The sequence below is a fragment of the Notamacropus eugenii genome, chromosome 6, assembly GCF_028372415.1.
Source record: "Notamacropus eugenii isolate mMacEug1 chromosome 6, mMacEug1.pri_v2, whole genome shotgun sequence".
Lineage (NCBI taxonomy): Eukaryota > Metazoa > Chordata > Mammalia > Diprotodontia > Macropodidae > Notamacropus > Notamacropus eugenii.
This window is the reverse complement of record NC_092877.1, coordinates 274001306-274015715: the sequence shown is the minus strand read 5'-3', so window position 1 is coordinate 274015715 and position 14410 is coordinate 274001306. Positions and strand designations below refer to the sequence as shown.

General features: G+C 34.6%; 1 long non-coding RNA gene across 1 annotated transcript in view; it reads right to left on the bottom strand.

The window, feature by feature from the left end:
- Positions 1-14410, bottom strand: part of LOC140509483 (uncharacterized) — a 76326-nt gene that overhangs the window by 16653 nt on the left and 45263 nt on the right. The window contains exon 2 of the long non-coding RNA XR_011968779.1: positions 10923-10968. This is a non-coding gene — a long non-coding RNA (uncharacterized lncRNA). The remainder of the gene's footprint in view (positions 1-10922; positions 10969-14410) is intronic.

The following is a 14410-nucleotide window of genomic DNA, read 5'->3' as shown; positions in this document are numbered from 1 at the left end:
TGTTGCCATGGTCCTCTTGGAGAATGAAGGACAAACAGTAACAACATTTGGAATAATCATAAATTAGTTACTTTTTTTCTTCATGGCTCCTATAAAATGTTAAAAGTGAAATGAATACGTAAAAGCTTTCTTTGTATTGATAGTACAATTCAAAGATCTAATGTCTCTTTTTATGCCAGTGTTTTGCTTGCTATTGCCAGATTTACAATTGTATTCCCTCATTCAACTGTTTTCTTCAAATTTATGCTTCATTCTGACAATCACAAATACTTCTACTATGCCTGTGATTCTATATCCTCATTTCTTTTGTTTCTCATATCCCTTTCCTAATAACTCAGGGGACACAGCAATAATGATGACAATTCTGGCTTATTTTTTATGATCACAAAGAGCTTTGCAGTCGTTGCTTCATTTTATCCTGACTTCAACCCTTTGAACATAATAGCACAAGTTTTAAAGATGAGAAAGTGGAGACTGTGACTTGCCCAAGACCATAAAAAGAATAATCAGAGGAGAATATCTTTTGATTTCAAGTTGAGTAAATTTCTTCTTCACCATCCTCCATTTTGTGGAGCAAATATTTCTTAAACCAAGATATATTTGGGTAGCCAATAATTACTGTTCTTTTAAGAATTATTTGTATCATTTGACAGAGCTAAGTTTTTGTGAAGATCAATTGAGAAAAAGTTACAGGTAATATGATATAAATATCTATTATTCTTATTATTGGAGGTCAGACAGTTTAAGTTGACTTGTCCGTGGCTGCCCTGAATTAAAACAAAGGTCTTCTGATGACACGTCGCATGTTCTTTACACTGTATCATGCTTTCTGTAATATAATGTCATGAAAAGAGAATAGTTTTTTGTTTTTTTTTTATGGATGTCAGGTGAGCATTCTTAAAATTATTTTGAGTACCATCACCTACTACATGCTCTATGGACAAGTAATACAAAAATGCTTGAAAATATCTAGAATCAAAGAAGATGTTATAATTGGAATGTGTGCCTTGTGTATGTGCAGTATAAGCAGAGTCTCCATTCTTAGAGCTTCCATTATATTATGTATGCTTAGCTTTATCTTCTTTGGGTGAGTTGTTACGAACACAGAAAACAAGGCTGTACTTGATGGTTCAAAAAAAAGAAAACCAAATCTGGCATCCCTATGTAAAACTAGAGAACACTCCCTTCTTTTTACTCCTCTAAATAAGGGGGGTGGAGCTCCCCTTTTGTTTGCTAAGACTCTAACTCTGCAGTGAGGTAGCAAAAGTCATGATTTTTTATCTTTTGATGTTTTTTATCTATGGAATGAGATCAATTTTTTAAACTATTTTTTGATTCAATAATCTACTGACTCACTTGCGTTTACATTTGTGCAAGTTCTTTCATTATGCCTGAAGCATGTCCTTGTTACCAGTGCCTCTGAAGCGGCATTGTCCCTCTGTTCAGCGTGCTGGGCCCAAGAGTCTGATGTTGTTTTTACTGCATGAACAACAACTTAATTAAGTGCTGCTTCAGAAATATCATCAGTGCTTTGTTGTTGGTATTGCATCTGGGCTTGTCTCGCATTGTTTTGACAAATGCATTGGGAGATCCACTTTGTAGTTAGTCATGTTTTTGGAAAACGACTAGGAAAGATGGAAGAACAAATTATTTCTGCTGCTAGAATAGGTATAATGGTCTGTATTCCAAAAATGAATATAAAGGACTTAGAATAAGAATAAAAATTCTTCTGAGACCATGTGAACATTTCTCTGCAAAACCTATTCCACTCTTTAGGGTTTCTACCTGCTTCAGCAGATTAAAAAACAAAAAAACAAACAAAACCTTTCTTAACATTTAATAAAGCAGAATAACAATTTTTTCCTGTGTTTTTTTTTCTTTTAATGTCTAGGCAATCTTTCTTTTCTCTTCCCCCTCCCAGCCTTGCATCACATCCCATGTTCCCTTCTCCAAATACATAACTTAGTCTATATAACTTGCTGAAGTGGATATTTCACTTTTCAAAATATTACTTTCTTATGGATGAGGCTGATTGTCCTTACTAGTAGTTTTCTCTGTAAATTTGAATAGGAAAGCTTTGGTTGATTTATTTTTTTTTTTGAGGAAGAAATTGAGGAGATCTGAGACTCCATCCCAAATACACTTAATAATTAAGTAATCATCAAGGCACTGCTTAATTTCTAGACACTGAGATAATTATAAAGATGAAATGAGAAATAGAGGAAATTGGAATTCAAGGAACTGTGTGTGCACAAAAATCTCAGACATATTAGGATAGCACAAATGCTTCCAAAAGATCCAGAAAAAAAGTACTAAGAGATTTATGGAGGAAGAGGTCACTTCAGAAGGAAGATTTTGAAAAGTAGTAGGTGGGGGAAGATCTATCAGGCAGAGATGCAGGGAGGAGGACCCCCATTCTAGAAGCACTAAAGAAAGCCATAAGAGAATAGCATGGCATTAGAAAATAAATAGTCCAATTTGGTCAAAATGTAAAATATGAAAAAAGGTAGAGTTAGAGCTCTGAATGCCAAGCTAAGAAAGCTTACAATGTATTTGGGAGACAATTGAGAAGTTCTATAGCTTTGTTGTTGGGTTTTTTGTTTTTTTTTCAATGAATTTGCTTTTAAAGTAGAGCGGTAGTTGTACAATAGATCAAACATAGTCTAAGGATTAAATGAGTGAATGGATGAAACAAAGCATTAAATATTTGTACAAGTAAAATGGTAAGGTGAATACAAACAAATAAAAAAATAAGGCAGTCTCTGCTCTTATTCTAATAGTGGAGACAGGACGTGTGGGAGGTTTCAGCTGCAAGTCAGATGGCAGGATCACATGGTCCTTAGGGTTCAGAGACAAAAAAGATGATAATTCTTAATCTTGAATGTCATTTCCACTGATAAAATCATAGTAGTCTCTGATGCTGAATCATTTGACAGTGTTGAGGACTTTGATGGCAAGAATTTTCTAAGAACCCATGGTTTTAGCATCTGTTACACTTGATAGGCTTCATCTCCTGGTTTCTTGTTAAGATGATGAGTGAGGGTACTGAGCTGAAAGTAATGCTTTATTTCCAAGTCTTGTGGGTTCAAACACCTGGGATGTTTTTATCAGGATCCATGGTCAAGGTACTGGTGGTGTTTGACTTACCTTGGATGCTTGACTCCTGTCTCTCCCTCAGTGATTTAGCTAGGCTTAGCTACTGATTTTGCTCATCTGCCTTATGCATGGCAGCTGGTGGGTGTGGCTGGTGTCTGATACACAGGAGTTCCTTCTCTAGATGAAAGCTGTGAAGGTGGGTTATGGGGATTCTGTCATTCTCAGGGCTCTAGTGGTTATGTACCAATCAGTGGCAATTGGTTAATAAGTTTTTCTGGTAATGAGGAAGAAGGTGTAACTACTGATCTCTACAATGATTTCTCTCAGTGATATCTATGAGGGCTGGAATGGAAGTAGCTCTGGTGGTTTTATACTGCTATTTTAAACTGCTTTTCCTAGGATTCGAGGGTTGAGTAGTCAAGATTGTCATGGTGGTTTGATTTTCTGGCACATGCTGACTCCCTTAGGGTACCTTCTTGCATGATCCCTTTAATAAAAAAAAAAAATACATACTCCCAAGTAAAAGTAAGTCCTAAGGTAGTTTACAGGAAGGTAAAAACATATGAAAATCACAGTCAAGGAGGTTAATAACAATCATAATGGCACATGCTTGTAATACCATCTGTGGGGGAGGCTAGAGCTCTTGAGCTTGGTAGTTCTGAATAGCAGTGAAGTGTGTTTATCAGGTGCCTGTGCAAAGTTTATTATTAATATGGTGAGCCCCAAGTGTGTGTATGGGGTGGGGATGACAGCCAGATTGCCTAAGGAGAGGAGATTTGACACAGTTCAGAAACTAAACAGGTTAAATCTCCTATACCTAGCAGTGGTGAGTTGGGGCCATGAGCAGGTCTTGTAATTTCCAGACTTACTGATTATGGGAAGATCTAATCTTCATACATATACAAATAGATTGAGTAAATGAATGAATATGTAAATGAGTAGATAAATGAACAAATAAACAAATGGATAAAGATTAAGATGATTGATAGACAGACATGATATGAGCAATGGAACTCCCGAATTTCAGAAAAATCCCTATCTCCTAAAAGACACTTTTATATTGTCTTTATTTGAAAGGTCATTACTGGGTCCTAAATCATTTTACCTGGGAACAAAGTTAACTCAAATTGCCTCAAATTTACTCCATTGCATCTTGACTTACATGATAGGTTGATATTATAGGAGTAAGGGGGGTAAGTCAAGCCTTAACAGTTCCACTAGTGCCCTGGTCTATGGCAGGATCAAAATTATCTATTGGGATGAGAACTATGGCAGCTATTTGAAAGAAAGATTGGACTACAGAGACACCAGAAACTGGAAGATCAATTAGGAAGCTGTTATAATAGTTGAGGGCCTGAACCAGAGTCATACAAGTGAGTTGAAAGCAAGAAACAGATAAGGTTATTAGGGAGTGAGAACTGACAAGAATTGGCAACTGATTGGATATACAAGATGGAAATTCACTGAGTTAAAGATAATAAGGCTAAGTGTCTGGAACAATAATCGGAAATCAGGAAGGAGAAAAATTTCAGTGAAAAGAAAAATGTGCTTTATAATTTTCTTAATTTTTTTCGTATAGAAATGGAGATAACATGAAGTCATGGATAGAAAGCTTAGCTTGAAGTCAATAAGGTTTGGATATAGTTCCCACCTTTGACACATCCTGCTTCATGAACATGAGTTAGTTATTTACTCTCTTAATGAGAGTTCTATAGAATGCTCTAAGACTTTGAAGCGCAAAGAAAGCACCTACCTGCACTGGTAAAGGGTCTTTCCTCACTCAAGACTTACTCATAAAAATAAAATCATAGTTCCAATCTCTACCCAGAACAGGGATAAGAATAAGCCTTTGTACAAAAGGTTAATTTTTTTTTAATCTATATTGTGTTTATAAAAAAACAAAATCAAACTATTTGTGTGATTCCTGAAAAGGTGACTATAACTAGAACATCAAGGTGATAACAAATCCAACAAGCCTTTAAACAAACTAATATTGTTGAATTCCAGGCAGGTAAGTAGCTAGATACATATGTACACACATAAAGTTCACAAATAATTATATCTAAAGCTAAGGCCCCTTGAGCAATAATGACTTTCCTAGAGGAAAGGCCATTAGGCAGCAACCTTATTATTAAACATAGCACAGCAGTTAGCCTTGGGTGGCTATCTCCTGGCCATTCTTTTGTGATAATGCTACAAATCTTCATTTCTACAACAAGGGGTGATGTGCTTTTGATCAATTCACCTAAATTCTATTACTTCATGAAGAAATTTTTCTAAAGATTGTATTTTATGCCCTCACTTCTCACAAAAAGCCTTTTGTCTTCCCTTCAAGAACATATGTCAAGCATTCTCACTTCCCACACTCTGCACTTTTATTCTGTAACTGGATGCCATAACTGAGGAATAAACTGCTTCATTAACTACCGTCCCCCAAGCCTGCAGCTTATATAATGGTCTCATACAAATGTTGTGGCATATTACTTACAATCTCATTCTAAATAAGTTCACATAATTATGAACACACTCATTCATTTTGAGTAGAGTACATTATATCTTAGAAAAACAATAACTGCCTGGGTAAGTGTAAGGAGCACCTTGATATAATTGGCATCTCAGATACTTGGTAGAAGGAGGATAACTAATGGAATATGGCATTATAAACCCTGCAAACGTTGCAGAAAGGAGATGGATGATCACATAGATGATGCAGCATTGAATTGGAAGACAGCTAATAAATGTGTGTATACATATATTTTTCTAAGACTGTATTTAAATATGCATATAAATATGTGTATATGCTTTTCTCATTACATAATACATGTACACACAAACTATATATGTATATATTTGTACATATGTATGTATATAGTAAATATAAGGTATATGGGAAGGAGGCATTATTCGTTGTGAAGTCAGAGGTTTTATGTAGGAGGTGGTACTTGAATCTACTTTGAAGGACACTAGTCAGTCAGTAAACATTTATTAAACACCTACTATATGTCAAGCACTGAACTAAGGACTGGGGATACAAACAAAGGCAGAAGATAGTACTTGCTCTTAAGGAGCTTACAGTCTACTGGGAGAGACAATATGAAAACAATTATGCACAAACAAGTTGTATACAGAATAAATTGAAAATGATCATCAGAGGGAAGACAATAAAATTAAGGGGGATAGGGAAAGGCTTCCTGTAGAAATTGTGATTTTAGCTAGGCCTTGAAGGAAGCTAGGAAACAGAGAAGAGGAGGGAGAATATCATATGCATGGGAGGCAGCCAACGAAAATGCCAATTCTAGAGATGGAGATTCGTGTTAAAGGAACAGAAAGTAAATCAATGTCACTGGATCACAGAATTCATGAAAGGAAGAAGTAAGGTGTTAGGCTGGAGAGTTGGGGTGGACAGGGCATGAAAGAATGAATATCACAGGATCTTATATTTAATCCTATTGGTGAAAGGGAGACAGGAAAATTTATCAAGTCAGGTAGTAAGGAGGGTTATGATCAGACCTGTGCTTTGGGAAGATCACTTTGACAGCTGAATTGAGGATGTACTAGAATGGGGAGAAAATTGTGGTAAATGGACAACAAAATAGGCTATTGCAATAGACCAGGAAAAAGGGGATCATGGCATTATCAGGATGGTGATAGTACTAGTGGAGAGAAAGAGGTGAACATTATGAAGGTAAACTTGACAGACCTTGGTAACAAATTGGTTATGGGGAGTGAGAGAGAGTGGAGGATTTCACTTAGCAGAGGTGACTAAGGAAATGGTGGTACCTCCAACAGTAATAGGGAAATTAGAAAGAGTTGGCAGGAAAAAATGAGTCAGTTTTTAATATGTTGGGTTTAAGATGTCTATGGAACATTTAGTTTGAGATGAAACTAGAATGTTAAGTGGAAATAAGAGGGAGTATATTCAGCGCAAGAGACAGCCTTGTAGAGAAATGAAAAAGAATTAAACAGCAAGAATACTAGTTTGGTTAGACCAAAGAATAAGCTGAAAGGCAGATTAAACTTGAAATTCCAAAAGGAATTTGTATTTGGTCCAACAAGTAAGAGAGAACCACTGGAATGTATCGGATAGAGCAGTGATATGATGAAGCCTATGCTTTAGAAATAAAAATTTTAAAAAGAAAGCAATAAAGAAAAATATCCTAAAAATGAGTCATTCAAAAGTGGATTGAGATACCTAAGGATTTAAGAGGTTCCTTTTTTACTGAAGGTGCCAAGTCCTGGCAAGAGATATTGCAGAGAAGAGTAGGTATTAGACAAGATAAACTCTGAGGTCCCTTCCAACCTAAAGATTCTGTGATTTAAAAAAAAAAATTAAAAAATATTTTTATTTTTATTAAATATTTCCCAGTTGTACGTAAAAATCTTTTGACAATCATTTTTAAAAAATTTGAGTTTGAAATTCTCTCCCTCTTTCTGAATAGTTCTCTTTCTTTGAGATGGCAAGTAATTTGATTTTTACCACACTACGAGTTCATGCAAAACATATCTCCATATTAGCCATGTTGCAAAAGAAAATGCAAGCAAAATAAAATCATAACAATGGAGAAAGTTTTAAAAAGTATGTTTCAGTCTGCATTCAGAGTTCTCTCTCTGGAAGTGGATATCATTTTTCATCATGGTACAAAAGCAGGCACCCCAACATACACAGAAGAGCTTGCTGAACAGGTATTTAGAGCTGCTTTTCTAAAAGGAAAGCAACTTTTGAGGGGTCAGCAATCACTTTAATCAAGCATATATATCATTCACTTGGTTCAGGGGAAAAAGTCAGCACCCTGGACTTCAGACAAAATATAGAGAAACAAAGATCAACAAACAGACAGGGCTTCCAACTGTTTGTAAGCAATACATACACCACAGATCAATGGACAGATAACTGACCATACACACATAGTTACCAAAAAGAGAATCACCAGCATCTGGGTTTTCAAAGCCCAGGTCTCTGTAGTAGCTGCCCAGAGTCTCATCTGGCCAAACAAACACTTCAAATGAGTAAGCCCCAAAGTAAAACCTCACCTCAGAGTATTTGTGCATTTTTCAGAGCCAGAGGGAATCACAACCCCTAAGAACCAGTGCCTCATTAACAGAATGTGTGGGCCTTCCTACAAATCTCTCCTAATCAAATTCCTCTTAATGGGCAACCCATTAATAGATGGGGAAGATCTTTAATCTCATTAGCATTACACATGGGTATTTTGGAATTGTAACTGTTTTTCCAGTGTTGGTAATTCTTACAAGATTGCTGTTAATATGTAGAATGTTTTCTGTTCTCATTTCACTTTGTATGTATATGTACATACATATATACATATATACATACATGTATACGTGTATATATACACATACATATGTATATGTATGTAAGTTTTTTCAGGTTTTTCTGAAGCTCTCCTGTTCATCATTTTTTATAGCACAATACTATCATATACCCCAAATCATTCAGTCATTCCTCAGTAGGTAGGCATCATTTCAATTTCCCATTCTTTGCCACCAAAAAAAGAATTTCCATAAGTACTTTTACACAAATGATCCTTTTCCCTTTTCTTTGATTTCTTTGGGATATAGACCTAATAGTGGTATTATTTGGTCAAAGGATATGCATAGTTTTACAACCCTTTCGGCATAAATCCAAATTGTTCTCTAGAATGCTGGACTAGTTCACAACTCTGCCAAAAGTGCGTTAATGTTACAACTTTTCAACATCCCCTCCTGCATTTGTTGTTTTCCTTTCCTGTTACATAAGCCAAGCTGATAAGTATAAGGTGGTATCTGAGTTGTCTCAATTTGAATTTCTCTAATCAGTAATGACTTAGAGCATTCTTTTCATGTAACTATGGACAGCTTTGATTTCTTCTTCTGAAAACTGCCTGTTTACGTCCTTTGCACACTTATTAGCTAGAAAATTGCTCTCATGTTTAATAAATTTGGCTTACTACATATATAAGTATACATACATGCATGTGTATATATACATATTTATGTGTACATACATACACATATGAAATTAGGCCTTTATCACAAATTCCTCCCAGTTTCCTATTCTCCTAATTTTGACTGCATTAGTTTTGTTTGTACAAAAGCTTTTTAATTTCATGTAATCAAATTGTCTATTTTATTTCCCATAATCCACTTTATTTCTTATTTGGTGATAAAGTCTTCCCTTATCCATAAAATCTGACAGGTAAATTTTCCCATGTTCCTATGATTTTACTTATAATAAGACCCTTTCTGTCTAAATGCATCATCCATTTTGACCTTATTCTGGTTTATAATATATGGGTCTATGTGTATTTTCTGCCAAAGTGCTTTCCAGTTTTCTCAGAAATTTTTGTCAAATATTGAATTCTTACCCCCAAAGCCTGAATCTTTGGGTTTAATCAAACACTAGTTGATAGGTTGATAGGTTACTATGGTCTGCTACAATAGTGTATTGTGTACCTAATACATTCCAATGATCCACCACTCAGTTCTAAGTTAGTTCCAGAATGTTTTTGATGATGAACACTTTATAATATAGTTTGAAATCTGGAACTGTTAGGTTGTCTTCCTTAACATTTTTTTCATTGATGTTGTTAAACATTTGTTCTTTCAGATGACTTTTTGTTAGAAATTTTTTCTAGTTCTTTAAAATAATTCTTTGATAGTTTCATTGTCATAGCACTGAAGAAAGGGACAGTATAGGACCAGAACCCAACTCTCACATAAAAACACTATCATACACACACACACACACACACACACACACACACACACACACACACCAGAAAAACAAGACTTGACTAGAGAAAGTTACTATGGTGACAGGGAAAATCAAGGCATAAGCTAAGAAGACAATAGTGTCAAGATAGCTTCTTGTGAAGCCTCAAAGAAAAATGTAATTTGGTCTCAGATACAAAATGATTCCTTGGAAGAACTTAAAATGGATTTAAAAAACATCATGTCCAAAATTTATGGCATGTAGTCAAATCAGTAATTAAGAGGAAATTCATATCTCTAATTACATCAATAAAATAGAGAAAAACAGATAAATGAATTGGGGATGCAACTAAAAAAAAATAAAAAAAACAACAACAAAGATTTCCAGTTAAACACCAAATTGGAAATCCTGAAAATTCATTGAACTAATAAATACAATTAGAAGCTGATTTTATTTAAAAAAACAATAAAATAGATAAACCATTTGTTAATTTTATTTTTTCAGAAAGGAAAGAAAACAAATTACTAGCATCAAAAATGGAGAAAAAATTGACAATTGTTAGGAACTATTTTGCCTAATTATGTGCCAATAAATTTGACAATCTAAATGAAATGGATGAATATCTACAAAAATAAAAATTACCCAGATTAATAGAAGAAGGAATGAAATACTTAACCCAAACTTAGAAAAAGAAATTGAACAAGCCATCGATTAACTTTCTAAGAAAAAATCCTTAGGATCAGATGGATTCACAAGTGAATTCCACCAAACCTTTAAAGAACAATTAATCTCAATACTGTATAAACTATTTGGAAAATTAGTCAAAGAAGGAGTTCTACAGAATCCCTTTTATGACTCAATTATTGTGCTGATACCTAAACCAGAAGGAGCCAGAGCCGAGAAAGAAAATTATTGACCAATTTACCTAATGAATATTGAGGCAAAAGTTTTAAATAAAATATGAGCAAAGGAATTATAACAATTCATCATCAGGAGAATAGATTATGACTAGGAGGGATTTAAACCGGGAATGTGAGGCTGGTTCAGTATTAGGAAAACTATCAGTACAACTGACCATGTTAAATTAAGAAAGTAACAAAAACCACATGCTTACCTCAATAGATACGGAAAAAACCTTAGACAAAATACAGCAGTCATTCCTAGTAAAAAAAAAAAAATGTGAGCACACATAGGAATAAATGTAATTTATCCATCAGGAAGCATTATTTATAATGCGGATAAGCCAGAAAGCTTCACAATACAATCAGGTGTGAAGCAAGGATGCCCATTATCACCTCTATTATTTAATATTAAACTAGAAATCATAGCTATCGCAATGAGAAGAAAAAGCAATTAATGAATTAGAATGGATAATGTGGAAACAAAACTATCACCCTTTGCAGATGATATGATGTTATGCCTAGAAAAGCCTAGAGTCAACTAAAGAAAAACTTGAAATTATTAACAACTTTAGCAAAGTTGCATGATAGAAAATAAGCCCATGTAAGTCATTAACATTTCTATCTGTTACTAAAAATGTCCAGCAGAAAGAGAGATAAAAAGGGGAATTCCACTTAAAATAATTGTTGATGATATAAAATACTTGGCAATCTATCTGCCAGGACAAATCTAAGAACTATACGAATACAAGTGTAAAACACTTTTCACACAAATAAAGTCAGATCTAAACAATTGGAAAACTATCAATTGCTCATGGAAAGGCTGAGTCAATATAATAAAAATGACATTTTGATCTGAAGTAATCTATTTGTTCAGTGCCCTACCAATCAAACTGTCAAAAATTATTTTATAAAGTTAGATAAAATAATTACAAAATTCATCTGGAAGAACAAAAGCTCAATGTAAGGGAATGAATGAAGGGAAAATGCAAAAGAAGGTGATCTGGCCCTACTAGATCTCACACTGATCACTCAGGTGATTATCAAAACAATCAAATTAAGAAGAAAAGATATACAAGACACAATCAGATCCATGGTAACTTTAGACAGAAAGGCACTAAAACCTAGAGGTATTAGAAAAGGCCTTCTACAAAAGTCTAATCTGAATCTTAAAGGAAGTAGGGGATTCAAAGGAGAAGAAGGAAATTATTACCGCTAATGGGGAAAAACCAGAGGTGGGAAATTTTGTATCATGTTGAAATTAACATTACAACTTCATCTTGACTTTGGTCTGTGATATTGGTTTGATTTGTTTTTCCAAAGAAATGTTCTTTTCTTTCTTTTTTTTCTAATTTATATATTTTTAGTTTTCTATGTTCACTTCCATAAGTTTTAAATTTTCTCCCCCTCCCTCCCCAAGACAGCATGCAATCTGATATGGACTTTACACATACATTGCTATCAAACCCAAATAAATGCTCCAAAAAATATAAAACATATACAAATAGAATACTAAGAGTATATCAAAGTATCAACAGTATGCTGGCTTGGCTTTTTTTTTTTCCTTTTCTGGTTAACTATACCCTCAATTTGAAATGTGAAACTTTATGACTATGAGATAATTAAATCATTGAGCAAACTGAATAATCAACTGAATAATGTTATTATTCTAAAGCATGAAGATGGAAGTTATTTGCGTGTTCTAGGGATTACTGAGGAAGCATCAGTCTTTTTGCCAGTGAACATTCCAAGGATGTACCCTGCTAACACAGTGCACTAAATTGTTCTCTGTGTATAGCTTGGAAGAGTTAATGCACTTACCTTGCCACCAAGAGTAATTTAATTTAACCCGTGGACAGAATTTGGGCCAAGTGGCATGATTTCTCAGCATGTACCAAAGATCCATTTTCCCTTAGCCACTCCTGAATAACCCAAGTAACTTCCATTTCGCAAGGCCATTTCAAAACTCAAGATATCCATTCAGAAGAGAGAAAAAAGTAAATAATTTTGAAAAATGAACCAACGTCTTTTAACCTTGAGTTGTGATAGAAGTATTCATTTAAACCTAAGAAAACTCCAAGTGGATACACAATCACAACAGATCATACCTGTATTTTCTACAGCTTGCAGAATACTTACTATTCTACTGTGATTGAGAATAGGCCTGTACAACCTGCAGCTCACTGGCCTCTTATGGCCCATGGGCTGCTTGCAAGCACACCAAAGGATTTTAGCCAGCCCATAAAACATGTAGAAGATTTTTCATGGACCGCCTGAAATCCTTTGACATGCTGCAAGCACCTGTGGGCTGCAGCTTGTGTAGGTCTGATCTAGAAATTTGGAATGTGGTAAACACATTTAACTGAGAAAGGCTTGAGTGATTCTAATAACTAGGAAATTCAGTTGCTGTACTTCATGAAAACTAAAACCAAAAATATCATTAGAACAAGATATTATCTAAAGTAATTGTAATTTTGTAGCCAATTACAAAATAATGTTACAGATAAATGAATTATAAATTTGTACATATTTATAGGTGTTTATGTAGATATATATGTATATATACACATGCCACATATAGGTAGATGTTTGTCTACATATACATAGTTGTATATATGCATGCACATATATCTGTACATAGACAGATGTGTATATATACATATACATGTAAGCATACATACCTATATATGTGTATATACCTATATACTTGTATATATACGTACACATACATACGTATATAGCCACACAGATGAACAAATTGATGAGAGATAAATAAATTTGGATTATGATGACATTGTAACAATTACTAAAGTGATGAATATTCATTTTATTTTCCTGGACAGATCTGTAGTGTATTAAAATATTTACTAGGGAACATTGGCAAAGCTTTTATGGTGTACTTTATGTGGCTACACATCTTGACTTTGAGAGGGAGAACTGCCCTGGAGGAGGAATCTTCAGAAAGAAGAGGAAAGGGAACATAAGGACCCAGGGAAAAAAAAGTTTTCCACTGCAGAGAATGATTAGTACAAGGAAAAGGAGGAGGAGACATCTGTTGGTGAAATGATTTTTAGAGATAATTAAGTGCATTCATCCAGAAATAACACACATTATACATTGTTTGCAGGCACACATGGCTTTACTAAAAACAAGAGAGACTTTCAGAAAGCCCACAAAAGTAATCAGCAGTTTTGATCCAGTGTCACAAGAATGTCATCCCTCCCTATTACCCTACTTCAGCCTCCTGGAAAGCCATTTGGAGTATGTAATCGTTTTTGCACAGGATATGGCACTTACAGAGGTAAGCCTCATTGGGAAGTAATGTCACAAAGAAAGGAGCTTGTTCTCCTCTAGTGTTCCTTAAGTAGACTAGATTAATATCCCCATTCAATTCCCCTGGAATTTAATTGGATTTCTGGGCTTCTGAGGAGCTCCAAATGTGAAAAGAATTAGTGGATATGTGCCCCTAGACTAACATATGCAGGTCTCCGTAAGTGTATATAAATCATTTTAACACAAATCAGCTACTCAGCAAATGCGCATAACAAAGACTGACCTGTCAGTCAGTCACCCACCCCCCAAAAAGCATTTTTAATCCTAATAGCAAAAATTAGAATTTTTTTTGCCTTGTTTGTCTCTTATAAGATCTATCTCTGTAATGAGGCTTACACATACACATCTATGCTCTTGGATTCATTTGTTT